Raw genomic sequence first — 18,439 nt, 5'->3', positions numbered from 1 at the left:
TGCTGTACAACTAATGGGCCTTTTTATTATTAACCATAGATAACATCAGTGATTTGGGGAAGGACAAATGTAGTTCCAGTCTTTATGAAGGTGAAAAGGGACTTATCATATACATATTGTGCTGAAATTCATGTGAAATTCACACTTTGTACCAAAGATCTTGACTCCCCTTTTTTTTAAGATGGTCCCTGGTTCCTGGCTAAATAATGCTTTCTGTTTAAAGCTGTTTTTAAATTGGGTTTGAAACTGCTGCAAGTAACAGAAGTAGTCAGTGCCAGCAAATGTCAAAACACCAGTACAGCTTTCTCAGGGTATATCTACACTGCAGCTGGGAGAAGCCTTCTAGCCCAGGTTGGTTGACTTGCGCGAGCAGGGTTCAAGCTGGCATGCTTGAAAATAGCAATGTGGAGATTATGGCTTGGGCTCTGAAGCCTGTGGAAGAGGTGGGTTTGGGAGCCCAAACTCTGGCTTGAGCTGCAACATTGAAGCACCATTTACACAGCTGTTTTTAGAGTGCTAGCACAAATCTGGGCTGGGGGGAGCTTCCTTCCAGATGCAGTATAGACATGCCCTTAGAGGCCAATTTCATTCAGGGCTTGTGTGTCAGCTGGAGAAGATGAGGAAATGGTGGCAGCCAAGATGAGGAAACTGAACGAGTGAGTCAAAAGGAGGTATAAATTATATCTACGTGTGAGGGGGAAGAAAGATTGATGAAGACTTCACTAACTATGCCTGCAAAAATGCTGGGGAAGGGGCCCCTCACTGTTCAGAAATGCAGTGACCGCATCTGCAAACCCCACACGTAAAAGATGATTTCCATGTGGAGATGCTAGAGGCATCCCTGCTGCTTCTGACAAAACGTAAGAATCTCCCATTAGAACAAGATATTTTTCTGGGATGGGAAAACTGATGTTATTCTAATAAAAGTGCAAAGGGAGATCAGAGTTTCCACCTGAGATTTGGGCTTCTCAGTTGAGGGTTAAATTGAACACCAAAGGGTGTGCGATCTGTGTGCAATGTGTGCTTGTGTCAATAATTAAAGAGTGCTTCCTCTTTCATAGGTAATAATCAGTTTGGGGTTCAGTAAAGGAAAGTGAATTCCAAGTCCCATCACGTTTTTATTACTGTGAAAATGAAGATGAAGGATTCAAACTGTAAATGAAGGAAGCTTGTTTCCAAAGGGGCTGTTCAAGTGTTGAAAAGAAAATGGTTTAACCTAGTTTTTTAAACAATAATAGTTTAACATAGGGGTTCTCAAATTTCATGGCATCGCAACCTCCTTGTGACAACAAAATTACCACATGACCCCAGGTTGGGGGAGAGGGGGCTGGAGCCTGAGCCCCAGGTGGGGGTGGAGCTTGGGCTTCAGCTTCAGCCCTGGGTCCCAGCAAGTCTAATGCTGGCTCTGGCGACCCCATTAAAATGCGGTCTTGACCACTGTGTTCCCAACCCACAGTTTGAGAACCACTGTGTAAAAAGATCTGAAAACCAAAACAACTTTTGGACCTCTCTGATGTCCTTATCTTTGTTTTATGGCTGAAGTGGGAAGCAGCTCAGATTCTCCATATGTATTGCAATGCCACAAGCCTTGCTAATTTCTAGAATGGAAAGCATAAGAGAGGGGCTAGAAATCCAGTCAAGGTTGTAAAACAATTTCCTTCTCACCTGTGTGAGAACCCCATTTTTATGAATTTTGGGGTAGGTTTTTTTTTCCAAGTCTCATAACATGGAGGTTTTTTTTCTGCTTTAGTTGAAGAATGTAAGGGTGTAGTGATCAACGGCTTGATGTCTAGTTGGCAGGTGGTATCAAGCGGAGTACTCCAAGGGTCGGTCCTGGGGCCGGCTTTGGTCAACATCTTTATTAATGATCTGGATGTTAGGATGGATTGCACCCTGAGTAAATTTGCAGATGACTCTAAGCTGGCAGGAGAGGTAGGTACGCTGGATGGTCCAGCGGGATAGGGTCCAGAGTGACTTAGACAAATCGGAGGTTTGGGCCAAAAGAAATCTGATGAGGTTCAACTAGGATAAATGCAGAGTCCCGCACTGAAGACTGAAGAATCCCATGCATCGCTACAGGCTGGGGACCGACTGCCTAAGCAGCAGTTCTTCTTCGAGTGATTGCTCCTATGCATTCCAGTTAGGTGTGTGCGCGCCTAACTGGAATGGATAGGAGCAACACATCTCGAAGAACAACAGTTACAACGGTGAGTAACCGTCTTTTCTTCTTCGAGTGATTGCTCCTATGCATTCCAGTTAGGCGCGCACACACCTATCTGGAATGGATAGGAGCAACACATCTCGAAGAACAACAGTTACAACGGTGAGTAACCGTCTTTTCTGTAGACAAGGACCTGGGGATTACAGTGGACGAGAAGCTGGATATGAGTCAGCAGTGTGCCCTTGTTGCCAAGAAGGCTAAAGGCATATTGGGCTGCATTAGTAGGAGCCTTGCCCGCAGATTGAGGGAAGTGATTATTCCCCTCTATTCAACACTGGGTGAGGCCACATATGGAGTATTGCATCCAGTTTTGGGACCCCCACTACAGAAAAGGATGTGGACAAATTGGAGTCCAGCAGAGGGCAACGAAAATAATCGGGGGTGGGGCATATGACTTACAAGGAGAGGCTGAGGGAACAGGTTATTTAGTCTGCAGAAGAGAAGAGTGACGGGGGATTTGATAGCAGCCTTCAACTACCTGAAGGGGAGTTCCAAAGAGGATGGAGGTCAGCTGTTCTCAGTGGCAGAACAAGAAGCAATGGTCTCAAATTGCTGTGGAGGAAGTTTAGGTTGGATATTAGGAAACACTATTACACTAAGAGGGTGGTGAGGCACTGCAATGGGTTACCTAGGGAGGTAGTAGAATCTCCATCTTTAGAGATTTTTAAGGCCTGGCTTGACAAAGCCCTGGCTGGGATGATTTAGTTGGTGTTGGTCCTGCTTTGAGCAGGGGGTTGGACTAGATGACAACCTGAGGTCTCTTCCAACCCTGCTCTTCTATGATCATATGAAGTTGATTAGGCCAAGCCTACATTAAAAACATAGGTTGACTTAGCTGTGTTGCTGAGGGCTGTGCTATATATACACCACTGACTGACAGAGTTAAGCCGATCTAACTCCTGGTGTACGCTGATGGAAGAATTCTGTCAGCCTAGCTACCACCTGCTAGGGAGCTGCTTTAACTACAGTGATGGGAGAACCTCTCAATGCTCTGTAGGGAAAGTCTATACTGAAGCACTGCAGCTGGCAGTGCTGGCAAGTAGCTTGACAGTTATGAGTACAGGAGTAATTTGGACAAGAGAAAATGCAGTAGCCAATCAGAATAGAACGACTTGCAAAATGTGGAAATCCAAGTATTCTGGCTGTAATGGTTATCCAGTTACAGTACAGAGATTTACATACTGTGTGGTTACTAAGAAATAACAGCATAATGATGATGCAAACAGGATACCAATAGACTAGTTGTATTGTAAGATATTGCCTAATTGATTTGTGTAGTCATGCATTAATAATTATACAGCATCCTTGCACCTAGACCAAAGTTCTATTTTGGTATAATAATATTCAAATGGAAAAAAGATACATCTGGTCAACCTATGGTGTATAGCTTAATGTTGATATCTTGATGTCTGTCAGTGCTATGAGAGGAATACTTTTTATGTTTAGAATAACTGAGGGCGGATGTGTGGCCAGAAGCTTTGAGGTGAAGTGAATTTATTTTTACTTACTCTTAAGAGCTGTCAATAAGTTACTACTTCTGTTTCAAGCTTTTATAATATATCATGAACATGCAGGTGTTGACATTTCTCTCTCCTTCCTAATTTGGAAACAGATAAGATGAGAAGTGAAGTACAAGATTTCTCCTGTTAGTAAAATTGATCTGTGTGCATATCTGTTTAAATATGTAAAGGCATGCAGTTGTCATTATAGTGAGTCATGCTGTATCTGAGTTCTGTGTCATTGTTTTTAATTAAAACATTTATTTAGAAGACTAATTTTGGAGCTCAAAAATATTTCCAACCAATGAGACTAAGCTCTCATTTATGATGTAAAATGCTGAAATAAGTAGTAAGGTAGTCACGGTATAGGTACTTGGAGGCATGTAAGTTGATGAGTTGTAGGCAACATGAGTTCATAAACAGTATGTGCCAAACTTAATTGCTATTGTTGATTCAATTACAATTTCAATAGATAAAGGACATAACCTAGCTAGATTTCTGTAAAGGTTCAATGGGTTACCACATGGGAGTCTAATTAAGCTGAAATGATATTGTTCGAATAAACATAATTTTGGTGTTAGTACAAAATTGGCTGAACAACAATAAATAGAGAACAATTATAAATGGTAAAATAGCAAAGCGGGGCTCAGCAGGAGCCGCATATTGGAACTAGTATTGTTAAATTTCTTAAGTGATCTGGAATAATAACAGAATTAAAAACTATACATTAATCAGATTCACAGATGCACTTTCTTTGAAAACACTTGTTATATGGTAGCTTGTTAGAGACAAACTACGGAATGTGTTAATCCAATTTAGAAAAAATGAGAAACATGGAGATGATTTTTGAGAAATGCAAGGCAATTTTGTAAGCTAAGGTAACACTAACGTTAGTAGCCACTGGAGTCGATAGATTACTGCTTTTGCCAGCTGACAAGAATAAGTGTTCTATAACTCTGCCTCATGTCATGTAATAGGCCAGGCAATTCAGCTCAGGCTTTAATAGCAATCTTGTGTGTCACACTCTTTTCCTCAGAGCTGGCTGGAGGACAACAATTAAAGTAAGCAACAACTTTTGTAATTTGTTTCCATGCTACATTGGAATACAACATCTTTTCAATATTTTCACAAAACAGAATTGTGTTGAAATGTCCATTCTCATATGGCCAGGCCAGGTTTTCAATTTGTGTCTTGGCGTTTCTCTCTCTGGAAGTGACCAAGGAGTCCATCCTGTACCTCAAACCTTCCCATTGAAAACTTCATCCAATTCGATGCAAGTCCGGCAAAAAGGGTAAGTGGAACAACCTGAATCCCTCATTGTGGAAAAGGACTTTGTGGAAAAGGACTTTGCACAAAACTGCAGGAGAAGGTTGCTGCGCTTCCAAATTTTCTGAAAACAAGTGATATTGCAGATAAATATGAGAAGGAGAAATCCTCCACATTGATGTATGTGGCAAATGTTAGGGGCTTAGGATTGTACAATAGACTGTGCACAAAATGTAGATCAAGCTGCTAAACAAAGCCATCCAAAGCTTTTGAGATTACTGTGATCCATGAAATATTGTCACTTTACAAGAAACCAAATGACTGGGAAACCACTGACCATTATGTGTGCCCTTGGTCAAGTCACTTAATCTTTCTGTGCCTCAGTCCATCTGTAAAATGGGGATAACTACACTTCCCTACCTCACAGAGGTATTTCTAAAAATTGTGAAGTGCTTGGTCACTATGATGTGGGTGTGTGTTGGGAGACACGGGTACAATAGATATTTAGATACATTTCCAAATGAAACAGGAGGCAAGCAGTGAAAACTGAAGTGCACGTACAAAAGTGTGGCATTAAGGTATTAACACACACACACACACACACACAAAAAACCACCACACTCCAATCCTACTTGACAGTCCAAGCATGGAGGCCAACAACTGAATTGGCACAGAATGAGTTACTCCCTAAAAGCGATCCCTTTCAGTGCAGGGGTGAGAGCATATTGACGGAGGAGCTTGCAGTATCTTTCTTTAAAGAAAAAGAGGGTGTAATAATATGAAATAAAAATTGCTCCTCCAACACACACTTCTGTCTTTGGAGGCAGAAAAAGGTGAGTGCACACGCTGCTGCTCTAGCTGACACAGCAGTTGCATTATGTGGGTTGGGGTGCTTTTACATAATGTGGCATGGACACAAATTCAAAAGGTTCTCCTTAAACACCTTCAACCCAAACTATTAAAACATGATCTCTCTTTATTTTTATGCAAAGCACTGTTTTGGAGAGATTTTGGTCTGTCTCTCATTAGCACAATATTTTCTTTTCCACTTCCTGTTTGTATGTTATGGTCATTTTTTACATGTTTTCCCCATGTCTTTCAAATCATTAGGATTAGAAGAAAGCTACATCACTTTAGAAGTCCCTGTAAGTTTTCAAAATGACTGAGCAGTTTTCTGTTTACGACTATTGGCTTGTTTCACATCTTTTGGTGAATGTGGCATGCAAATGAGCCATGCTGCACGTAGGGTGGGGAAGTGACTTATACAGTCAGGATCCCTGGGGAAAGAGCAGTTTGCTGGGTACGCAAAACTTCTGAAAATCAGTCTCTTTATTTAAGCTTTCTAAATGCAGAGTTAGATGCCAAATTTAGCTCCCTCCCCTTCCCATTTTTGAAAATGTCTGCCAATAAACTTATATGTAGTTTTTTTATGATTGAATGCACAACCCACAATATAATGGTAGAATACTCATTAATCAATAGCCTGTAAAAATTAAAGAAAAATGTTAGATGGAAAATGTTACATTGGGGTGTGCAGTTGTAATTGTTCTTTGTTCTTCTATGCAGGAGCATAGCCATGGGTGGGCCTGGGTTGGCTGTAAGCATTCATGACTACCTATATCTGAGCAGGGTGTAGTACTGCTAGGTGTAGTCCTGAAACTATTGCTAATAATTAAGCAGGAGTGATTTTCAACAAAGTGGATGACCAACTGTCTACCATGGAGAAAGAGTGGACTTTATTTTGGGATTCTACCACAGAGATTCCTGGAGAACAACTGGGACTAAAGAGGGAAAAAAAAACAATGCTGGATTACACATAACTTCCAATTATGGGGGAGAAAAAAAAGTGCAGTGCTGATGGGAAGGTCAGAGGCAAGTCAGTGAGGGGAGGAGGAAATGGGTAGTAGAGGAAAAGAAGCTTCTTGAAAAAGCAGTGAAGAAGGCTTGTTAAAATGATCATAATGAATGGTGAAATAATATGGCGCAGTGCATTGAGGAAACCGCTGAAAGACATGACCAGAAATCAGAGTTTGAAGGCCTTATTTGGACATGACCATAAATGAGACTTTGAAGGCCTTAATTGGACATCTGTTCTCATGGCTTCTGCCAGTTAAGGACAAAAATGGAGAACACTGCCAGGATATTGATGCACAACTTAGGCATTGGTGTGAGCATTTTTGTAAAATAATGAATGGATACCCACCAGAATGTAAACTACAACTTCATCCAAAATGAATCCTGCAGAAAGCAGCATGGTGTCACTGTCTACAGCATCACTTCCTCTAAACATTTTCTGAAATAACCCACCCGGTCTTGACAATATTTCATCTGAACTGCTTAAGAGTGTAGATCTGGACTTAGTTCAATGACTTCATAAAGTTGTCTTAAAAGTTTGAGAAACTGGTCACTTTTTAGAAGATTGGGAAAGGGGGGGCTGCGTCTTCCCTTTTTTCAAAAAAGGAGAGAGAGCGGCTTGCTCAGATCATAGGGAATGAATGCTGCTGACAGTCCCAGGGGAAGTGTTTATGATCATACCATTGAGCCAACTGAAATATTGTCTCAATCCAAAAATGAGAGACAACCAGTGTGGTTTCTGCACAGGTTGATCTACAATCCATGCAACTGATGCTGTGTGGAATGTTACTGAAACACAAGTATAGCAACAAAAGGGAGTTAATAGACTTTATCAACTTTGCAGCTACTTTTGACTCAGTGCGTCAAACAGTACCACGGATACTTTTACACTAGTATGGGGTGTCTGAGCACTCAGTGTGCCCAGGGCAGGAAAGGTACCACAGTACATTTAGCTGTAGGCAGGCCAATGGATGAATTAGGCTGGTTTTCAGTATAAGCAGGAGTGCACCAGGGATGTTTCTCTCACTTACCTTATTTAATATTCTAATAGACTATCTGAGGACAAGGCTGATTGAGGCCAAAATAGGAGGTGTGAAATTTTGAGATTTGTCTTTAGAGGATCTCAAGTATGTGGATGATATTACCTGATTCTGAGAGGCTACTGACCAACTACAGCTAATGCTGAAAGAGCAGTGAAAAATTGCAGAATCTATGCGTCTTAAAATCATAGACTTAAATCAGTGGTGATAAAACCCGTCTTCCATAAAATAGAAATCAATGACCTGCCAGCACTGCATATGGATAGTAATGACACTGAATGGGTGAATAGTTTGTATCTATCTGGGTAGTCAGTTGACAGCAGGAGGTTCTATAACTGAAGTAATCATGTCAGACTGGTCTTGCATCAGTGGCATTTCAGCACCTTCAAAGTCCATTGTTTAGATGGTGGGATGTCTGTGTGACAACTAAGATATAAGTATTCAACATGGTAGTAACGACAGCTCTGTTACATGGAGCAGAAACGTAGCTGTTAAAAATAGCTGAGGAGAGAGAACTAAACAGTTTTCACTGTCCAAAGTTATGGCATATTTTTAACATCCATTGGTTTGATTTCCTCACAAATGAAGGGCTTCTTAGACACTTCCAGCAAGTTGCAGTCTTGCATCACTTGAGAACAAGATGACTGCAATGGTGCGGTCATGTCCAATGTGCAGAAGAAGATACGCTTTGACAGAAGGCTTATAGGGCTGAAATTAAAGGAAGCAGAGTACGAGCCAACCACAAATGAGGTTGGAAGATGCAGTTTTGAGGGATTTAAGAAGCCTAAATTCTCCCATACTGACTCTTGCCGAAGGAAGAAAACTTTCAAGGGATTGTTCAAGCTGATAGTCAATTCTACATGCCACCATGGCTACATTGTAGCCATGTGAATATGCCGCTGCTGTAGTACTGCCAGGTACTCCTGAGCATTACTCAGGCACCTGAAATCCAGGATGTATTGACACTTTGGCACATCAGAAAGCTATGCTCTAGCAGCTCTGCCTTGTCATTTTGAGCCACCCTGTGCATGTGCCCAGTTTGGCAAGCGAAGCCCCACATCCAGCACACCAGAGCCAGAAAGAGGGCAGGGTGCGGTGTCGTGGGTGGGGCCCTACCTATGTGCAGACACACAAGTCACCTGCTGCTGTGGTGGGCTCCTCCAACTTGGTGAGTGGTGAGAGCCAATGGGCTGGAGCAGGGAGCTAAGCCCAGCCCCCAGGGACAGGAGTACTGCTATGCGGTGAATGCCTGGGGCTTGCTGTCCAATACTCCTCCCCCCAGGATCTTCCTTCCACAATGGCCTCACACCTCCCCCTCAGAGAGTGGGCTTGTCCTCATGCACACAGGGGAGGGGGAAGGTGCCTATCCACCCTGTGCACCTGGAGAGCCCTTCCCCACAGAGCTGGAATTCCGGTCATTCCCCCCACCCAGCTACAGAACCACCCTCAGAGAGAGCCGACACAGACCCCCCTCCTCCCTGTGTGGGTGTTGGGGCAGCTCCTCTGCCTCATGGGCCCCACATCTTATTTTGCACCCCCAAAGGCCATAGCTGTGTGTACCAGGGGAAGACATCTCCTCCAGTCAGAGAAGTTTCTCTTGCTTCTTCCCTACCTTAGACCCAGGGAGTTGGGCGGGCTTGGAGCAGGTGGCCAGTCTGTGCCGCCGCATCCACACCACTATTTTTAGTGTGCTAGTTTGAGTAGGGTTAGTGCGAGTCTGTCATTTACCATCCACCATATGTTAGGGCCCACCCAAGTTTCCATTCCTCGCTACACCACTGGTTCTATGTGGTGTGTATTGTTTTACAGCCTATTTAAAAAAGAAATCCAAAGTAATCACTATATTTTGGCCTGCCACAAAATATATTAACATTTTGCACCCCGTCTATATATTTCTTAAAAGTATGTGTAACAGGACCATGTATTTTGTTTCCACAAATCTCTCAGAACAAAGCCGATTTGTGTGGTTGTGGTTGTTTTTTAAAAAAAATATTTAGGGTTGAATGAACTGTGTTTAAGGTAGCTTGTTAATGTTATAGAAAAGCTTTGGTGACTAACTGCAGTCAATAAGGGTCTTTTAATGCAACTTCTGGTGTCTTGCTTGAATTGCAGTTTCACCTCTAGTTATAAAAGATTGCTGCTGGGACTGTCAGTTTGAGTAATTTCACGTGCTTTTTAGGCCTGCAGCTCTTAATGGACTTCAAGATCACCAGTTTGATAAATAATTCAGCCTTGAGCCATTTTTATTGCAGTTTCATTTTTCATATTTTGCTTCTCTGTACTGATCGTATCAAATCTAAGTCTGCTTTAAATTTAATTAAATGTCTGGATTTGGCAGGGCAACATGGTTTCCTAACCTATAGGAATCTTACAATACAACAAAGAAGCTTAATTCATACACTTGCTGTGAAAAATCAGATTTCTTTAAGCTGAAATGACAGGCTTTTCACATTTAAGACACGATTTAAATGGCTGACTTAAAAGTGTAACTGTATTGTGTGAATAAGGAAACGATAAGTGTCCAATTACTTTATCAGCACTGTGAAATGTACTTCACATTTTGTAAATCATTTTGCTAACTTATTTGATTTTCATCTAAAATAGCAGTTAAAATGGGATGATGACCAAATGAATGCTTAATATATTTTAGTTAATATGATCTGTATTTTTCAAAAGAACTACAGTGTTACATTTTCTAAAATTATAAATTGTGGCCTAATCTTCAGACAACCACATCCTTCCATTCCAGCCCTCCCATCTTGCCATAACTCTTGATCCATATTGTGAAAGTGGGCCTTCAATTTTTCACTTAGACTGCATTGGTGTTTTAGTTTCTAATGACATCGCTGCATTAAACCACCTGAAGCCAAAAACTATGTATAATTTAGACATAAGCCATGTCTACACTACAGAGTTAAGTTGATGTAAGTTATGTTGACGATCATAAACTGTTGTAATTACATTGCTTATGCATGTCCACACAACGCTCCTTGTGTCAGCAGAGCATGTCCACAGTTGGTGCTCTAGCACTGACAGAGAGACCAGTGGACTGTGGGTAGCTATCCCACTGTGCAAATTGCCACCTTCTCTTGCTAGGAGTTCTGGGAATGGATTGCAGTGTATCATGGGGGTGGGATCACAACCCAGGATGCAGTTTTCTCCGTCCTATAATTCCAAGGGCTTCCGACATTTCATGTAATTTTTCAACTGCTCCTGTAAACTTTGCGCGCGCCATCTCTGCCTGAAAGCATGGATCCTGCACTGCTCACCAGTCTTGTGATAAGCATTATGAACACAATGAGGATGATCCAGCAGTATTTTATGAGTTGGGAATCTGAACAGGAATCCATGGTCCCTGCCCTGCTGTGCACTATGGAAAGAAATAATTCAAGATTGATGTTAGCATTCACAGAGCAGCTGCATATGACGGACCATTGCTATTGGGCTCAGAAAACAAGCACTGAGTGATGGGATTGGTTTGTGATGCAGGTATGGGATGATGAGCAATAGCTGCAGAACTTTCGTATGCACGAAGCCACCATCCTTGAACTGTGTGTGGAACTCACGCCTGCCCTGTGGTGCAAGGACACCAACATGAGAGCTACCCTCACAGTGGAAAAGCAAGTGGTCATCACTGTGTGAATGCTGCCAACTCCAGACTGCTACTGGTCAGTTGCGAATCAGTTTGGAGTTGGGAAGTCCATTGTGGGGGTTGCAGTGATGCAAGTGTGCAAGGCCATTAATCGCCTTCTGCTATGAAGGACTGTGACTCTGGGCAATATGCAGGAAATAGTGGATGGCTTTGTGGCAATAGGATTCCCTAACTACTTCTCTGTGGTATTGCAGGTGCTGGTGGATCACTGGGATCATTTCACTGACATCAGTGTGGGGTGTCAGGGAAGGTGCATGAGGCACACATCTTTAGGAACACTGGCTTGTATAGAAAGCAGCCTGCAGGGACTTTCTTTCCAGACCAGAAAATTCCAATAAGGGATGTGTAAATGCCCATAGTGATCCTGGGAGAGCCAACCTACCACTTACTCTGGTATATTATGGCTCATGAAGCCTTATACCAGAAACCTTGAAAGCAGCAAGGAGCACTTCAACCACAGGCTCAGCAGGTGCAGAATGACCATAGAATATGCATTTGACAGATTAAAGGATTGGTGGTGCTGCCTTTTTGACAGATTAGACCTCAGCAAGGAAAAGATTCCCATGGTTTTAGCAGCCTGCTGTGCTCTGCATAACATTTGTGAAGCCAAGCGGGAAAAGTTTCCCCAGGGGTGGAGCATTGAGGTGGCTTGCCTGGCAGCTGATTTTTGAGCAGGCAGATACCAGGGCTATTGGGGGCTATTTGAATCAGGGAGGCTTTGAAGCAGCATGTTGACAATGAGCCATGGTAATGTCTTTGTGTAATGCATTCAGGCAGGTATTGTTTGTTTGCCACTTTGAATGACACTTGTAATGATTCCTGCCTGAATGTTAATTGTAGTATGCAAATGTGCTGATTGCCATTGTGTGTGAATTTCTGTTGCAACCACAGTATATATGTCACAATAAAGAATCATTATCTTTGTAAGATTAAATTTTTATTAAACAGAAATACACAGAGTAACATTTCTTACAAGGGCTACGACTTTAAGCAGCACTCTCTGAAATGAGGATCTCACAGCTGTGTGTAAATCCAGCTGTTATGGAAAATGTCTCTGGGTACTGTGATGGGCTGGGAACGTTTGGGGAATGTCTGTGGGAAGTTTGGGGAGGGCATGGAATGCAGGAGGAATTGAGCATGGATGTGTTCTGACTGCAGTGCAATCAGGGACCTGAGCATCTCTGGTCCTCCATGAGCTTTATCATCTGCTTCTGACCTTCTGTTATTCGCTCCTGCCCCTGTCTCCTCTCCTGGCTATCCATTTCTAGTTTTTCATTTATTGTCTTTCTCCACGCTGAAGTGATGATCAGATGATTGTTGCACTTCTTGAAACATATCCTCCTGGCTCCTCCTCATTCACCTCCTTATCTGCCAGAGGTGCTCTTCTGGTGTGTAGGAGCTGGTCATCAAGGGCTCATCTAGAGAGGCAAAAGAAATAATATGTAGAGTCAGTATTGTGTGTGCATTCCATACACCTCTTTCTCACTTTCCCTTGGAAAGCATGGAGCACATTCAGAGCACTAAACATGGTGAGTTTGGCCTGAGGGTTGTGGGAGAGAGGTGCAAGATGGGACAAAGGGTCTGTGTGGTTTCAGAAGGCATCAGTACAAGCGCCTAGGGGCACTATTCTGAATCCTGGCATGGTTTTCCACAGGAGGGGGTGATCTAAGCTGATATCTCACTACTGAGGGTAGGTGCATCTCCTGTATGCGTGTGGCTGCAGACTGGGTCCATATGCTGCTGGCCTGGGTGCTTGTTTTGTTCCTGCAGAAGTAATTGCCAATTGACGCAGCAAAGTTTCCTACAATGGGGGAAGAAACAAAGTAGCTTTTCCAAGGAAACTTCGGCAAGGGATTGCAGAGTATCGCCAGGAAAGTTTCCTAGGCCTTCACTGCATAGCTGCACAGGGGAACGAGAAACAGATGCAAACATTACCTAGTGTTTCAGTCCCTTCTCCCACATGCACCATGTAACCAAATAAAGGACACCTTTACCTCACGTAGCAGTACTGTATCAAAGCAAAATAAGTACTTATCAGAGCTCCCTGCTTCTGCTTTAGGCACACCATAGCCACAATGCTGCGACTTGCTAAACCACTCTGGGGTCCAAAAGAGGTCCTGGCTCACGGTGCCACTGGACGAGCCTCTTGCCTGTCCCATATCCTCCTCCAACTCGACCTCTGTGTCCACTACTTCATCCTCTGGGTTGACTCATGGGGATCTTGACAGTGGAGTCGCCACCAAGGATGGCATGCAGCTCCTTGTGGAAGCGGCATGTTTTCAGCACCGCACTAGAGTGATAGTTGGCCTCCCTTGCCTTCTGGTATGCCTGCCTGCCTCAGCTCCTTGATCTTAGCACTGCACTGCTGTGTATCCCTTTTGTGCCCCTTCTGATTGATGACACATGCAATCTGCCTCCTCTATCCACAGATCCATCAACTCCAGTGGACTTCAGGCGGGTCACATTTGCTGTGGAAAGCCGGCATGGTCACCTGGGAAGATGCAATGTGAGCTGTCCACGCCAAGCAAACAGGAAGTGGAATTTAAAAAATTCTGGGGCTTTAAAGTGGGAGGGGCTCATATCTGTGTACCTGGCTGCAGGGCAACGGAGTAGAAACTGCTGACCAGAGCGGTCACAATGGGCATTGTGGGACACATTCTGGAGGCCACTTAGGATGACATAAAGCAAGCACACTGTTTATGCTGACACTGTGTGGCTCTAACTTCATCGCAAAAAGCTCTATGCTTTTCATTAAGGTAGTTTTATTATGTCGGCTGAGCAGGAGTGTTAAAATGGCAGGAGGAGCACTTCCACTGGTTTGCCGATGAAACCTAACTTTGTTGACAAAACTGTGTAGTGTAGGCAAGGCCTTAGAATCATGATTTCCCAAGTATGAGCCCCCTTCCATTTCAGAAAAATTTTCACTTTTTAATTATCTCGCAAAACTACTAATAAATCTATGATCAGAAATGAAACACCAACAGTGTGCATAAAAAATACAACAAGCCAATGTAGTCTGTCCTATCTCATCTTCATCCTGTTAGCCCCAGCAAGATGAGTTACACAACAGCACTGTTAGCATCATTCTCTTGGACCAAACACAGTCACAGATGTCCTGTCAAGTCTCCCAGCTTTGTCTCTCTGCTTTAGTAACAAACACAATAAGATTTGTTAATCACCATTGTTTCTATTCTATGATGGTTATTGGCCTTTCTTCTTCTTTTGCTATACGGATAGCACATTGATTCTTCATCTTCCTTAAAGTCATCAAGATGCCATATATTTGTTTTTCTCTCTCCTTGAAGGATCCAATATATGGATATGTCTTTACTGTAGACTTAACTCTAGTTATCTACACTCAGGTTACTCTTCTTGAGTTAGCCTAGCATGAGTGAGAGCACAGAGCAGCCACATTGTGAAACAACACTTGTTGGTGTGTCCATTCTGGCTCTGTTTTCAGTTGTTTGTGCATTGCTAAGACTGGAGGCATATTCCATGGTTCTTACTGCTGCAGAAACTGAGCCACTTTACAAATTCTCTTGCCATGTATTGTGGAAGAACTTGTATTGGGCAGAGCTGGAGGAAGGTCTGGGAAGGGATGAAAGTACTAGCAGCACTTTAATGGTGCTAGCCTGCATGCACGCTATAGAATGGTCATTTTAGCAGCTAGTTTAGCAGTTAATGAGCAACTAGTTGTGCTCGTTAAAGTTTTAGCCTATGCCCCCTGATGGGCTAGTCAACTTTAGCTAAAAGCACTAGTGCACTTGAGTTAAGGGATTTTATGTGTGGATGGGAGTTGACTTAGTGGCAACACTTGAATTATAACTTCTTAATTTTGCAGTGAAGACAAGCGTTATACCTTCCTATATCACATTCTTGCTGGCTTTTGGGAGTGAGGGGCGAACCTCAGAAGGCTTGGAGGTTCTGTCTGTATCAGCATCCAAAGATTTGGCTATTTATCCAAATGTATATGTCTCTTTGGTCTGGAAATCTCACGTGATCGGTTTTTTTTTCAAATACTTCCTTGTTTCAGTTGGGCTGAAAATATGTATATGAAGGTGGTGTCCAATATTTTGGTACTTCACATTCTGAGCCATAAGGAAATGTGACTTAGTGTGATAAAAAAGAAATGCACATGTTTGGAAGCAATTCTACTTCAGAAGTGACAGTGTGTTTGTTTCGGAGCTGTAAAGTGTGTTAGTATGTTTGGGAGTTTTGATGTTCGGATGGTATTTCATGTGTCATGATTTGGCTGGATGGTAATAGCACAGTAACAATTCAAACAATAAACTTCACTTGGATACTATATTGAGGGCATCATAGAGGTGACTAAAACAAATGTAAATACAATTGTATTGCTGCATAAACTAATCTTGTAAAATGTGTTTTTGTCATAAGATCAGAGAGCGATTTAAAGATCCTGCCTCTATGTGAATTTTCATGAGAGAGGACTCCGCTCCTAAGGCACTAGTGTCTCCTTCAATGCTACTGCAATTGTGCTGAATATAGTTGCACATTAAGATCATAACCATTAGACCCATGCAGGGAAAATAGCCTTATTGGGTACCTCACTTTTAATCTAAACACATGCCTCTTTTTGGTCCTGTATGTGTTTAACTGGGAATTTTAGTTCTATGACTTATTATATTAAAGATGAACAGCCTAATGATCGGTAGATGCCACCAGCTCATCTGACACTGCGAGATATAAAAGCTTGGCCAGAAGAACACAGTGGGTTGACATTGTCTCTTTCTTGTAGTGGAAGGGTTTGCCATTAAAATGTGTGGGAGAATGGGATGGTGGCAAAGTGGTATCTTTGGCACAAAACCAACAAGTTTTAAACAAACTTCCATACCATGGAGGCACAGTAAACATTTTCTCTTTTGATGGAACTGTAGGCACAGATTCCAGCTTCCAGTAACTGAAAATGCTGAACAAAAAGATAATCCCAAACAATGCAGTCATACACAAAGATGTGCTGCTAAATTTAAATCCATAAATACTCATTTATAAGAACAAGATACATAAGACAGGAAGAAATTGATTTGAAAGATGGGAATTGGCAGAACTGTTCTGTAAAGTGCCATAATGAATAAGAACTGCCACTCAAAACAGAGAGTGAGCAACCAGATATTTAATGTCCACTTTACCTCTGTTTTCTTTAAGTCCTGTGGGCAGTAGCTTTGCTTTTCACTTCCACACAATTCTAAAGTGTTTAATACCACATGTTAAGTGCTTTTCCCAGATGCTATGGTGACTCCTAAGAAATGAAAAGAATTTGTCCTGTTTGCAGAACTTGGCTTACACACTTGCGTCCCTGGGAAATCGTTTTGTACATATGGAATGAAACAGCACAATAATATTCCATGTATTGTTGCATCCAGTTGTTGTTCCATTTTTATTTATGTAATATTTATGCAAAAGGAAGTTATGCGGGGTCAGAGTTTAGTTTAGCTACAAGAATGAGGAGTTGTATTTGTGAGAATTTATCTGCGTGCTCTCAGACATCTTTGCTGCAAGCAAAAGCTTTTATTTTAGACCCACATTTGCATAATATAATTGTGATGGGTTCAGTCACAGAGACTCCCCTCAAGACTGTCACTCAATGAGCTGGGCTACCACTGAGAACACCCCTCCTTCCAGAACAGGTGCCTCTCCACTCCTGTCTTGCTGAGTTAGACACTCCAGTCAGCTCCAGCACAGACCCAGAGGCTGGGCCACACCTCTCTACAGTTCACTGAAACTGAAATTCACTCAGACCAGGGGCTTCTCAGTTAACAGGGACTTTCCCAGCGCCCAGTGTTCAGCCTTTCTGGAAGCCTGAACCCCTAATAAATCCATTTTACTCTGTATAAAACTTATATAGGGTAAATTCAGAAATTGTCTGCCCTCTATAACACGGACAGAGAGAGCTGCACAGTTGTTTGCTCCCCCAGGTATTAATCACTTACTCTGGGTTTATTAATAAACAAGTGATTTTATTAAGTATAAAAAGTAGAATTTAAGTGGTTTCAAGTAATAACAGACAGAACAAAATAAGTCACAAAGCCAAATAAAACAAAACACGCAATACAAATAAGCCTAATACATTAAGAAACTGATTACAGGTAATATCTCATCCTCAGAGACGTTCCAATAAGCTTCTTTAACAGACTAGACTCCTTCCTAGTTTGGGCCCAATCCTGTCTCCTGGTACAGTCCTTGTTAGTTTCAGCAGATATCTCAGGTGGTAAGCAGGGGTTTTCTCATGACTGGCAGCCCCTTTTGTCCTGCTCCCCTCCCCTTTTATAGCTTTGGCACAAGGTGGGAATCTTTTATCTCTCTGGGTCTCCACCCCTCCTCCTAAATGGAAAAGTACCAGATTTAAGATGGATTTCATTATCAGGTGACATGGTCATATGTCACTGTAAGACCCTTAGTCTCCATTCCCCATGGGCTGGCCCACACATACACAGGAAGGCTTTCAAGTAACTAAGGCCATTTATAACTGATTGTTTCTGGAGCACCCTTAATAGCCTCCACTTAATATGTTTACATCAGAGATACAAGTTTATATCTTATTCTCCTAACTCCAGACATAGAAATAATACATGCAAACACTCAGATTATAAGCTTTGTAATGATACCTTACAAGAGACCTTTTGCATAAAGCATATTCCAGTTACATCATATTCACATTCATAAGCATATTTTCATAACATATGGAGTGAAACATCACAATAATATTCCATGTATTGTTGCATCCAGTTGTTCCATTTTTATTTATGTAATATTTGCACCTCAGAAAATGCCACATCATGAAAGATAAGCTAGAAAGAAATGATCTCAACATCATAGCAAGATCCATCTCTGATCCTTCTGCCTGTATCCTTTGCTTGGTAATGCAAGGCCTGTGTTTTGCAATTAA

Source organism: Mauremys mutica, chromosome 1, assembly GCF_020497125.1.
Source record: "Mauremys mutica isolate MM-2020 ecotype Southern chromosome 1, ASM2049712v1, whole genome shotgun sequence".
Classification (NCBI taxonomy): Eukaryota; Metazoa; Chordata; order Testudines; family Geoemydidae; genus Mauremys; species Mauremys mutica.
Note: the sequence above shows the minus strand (reverse complement) of the source record.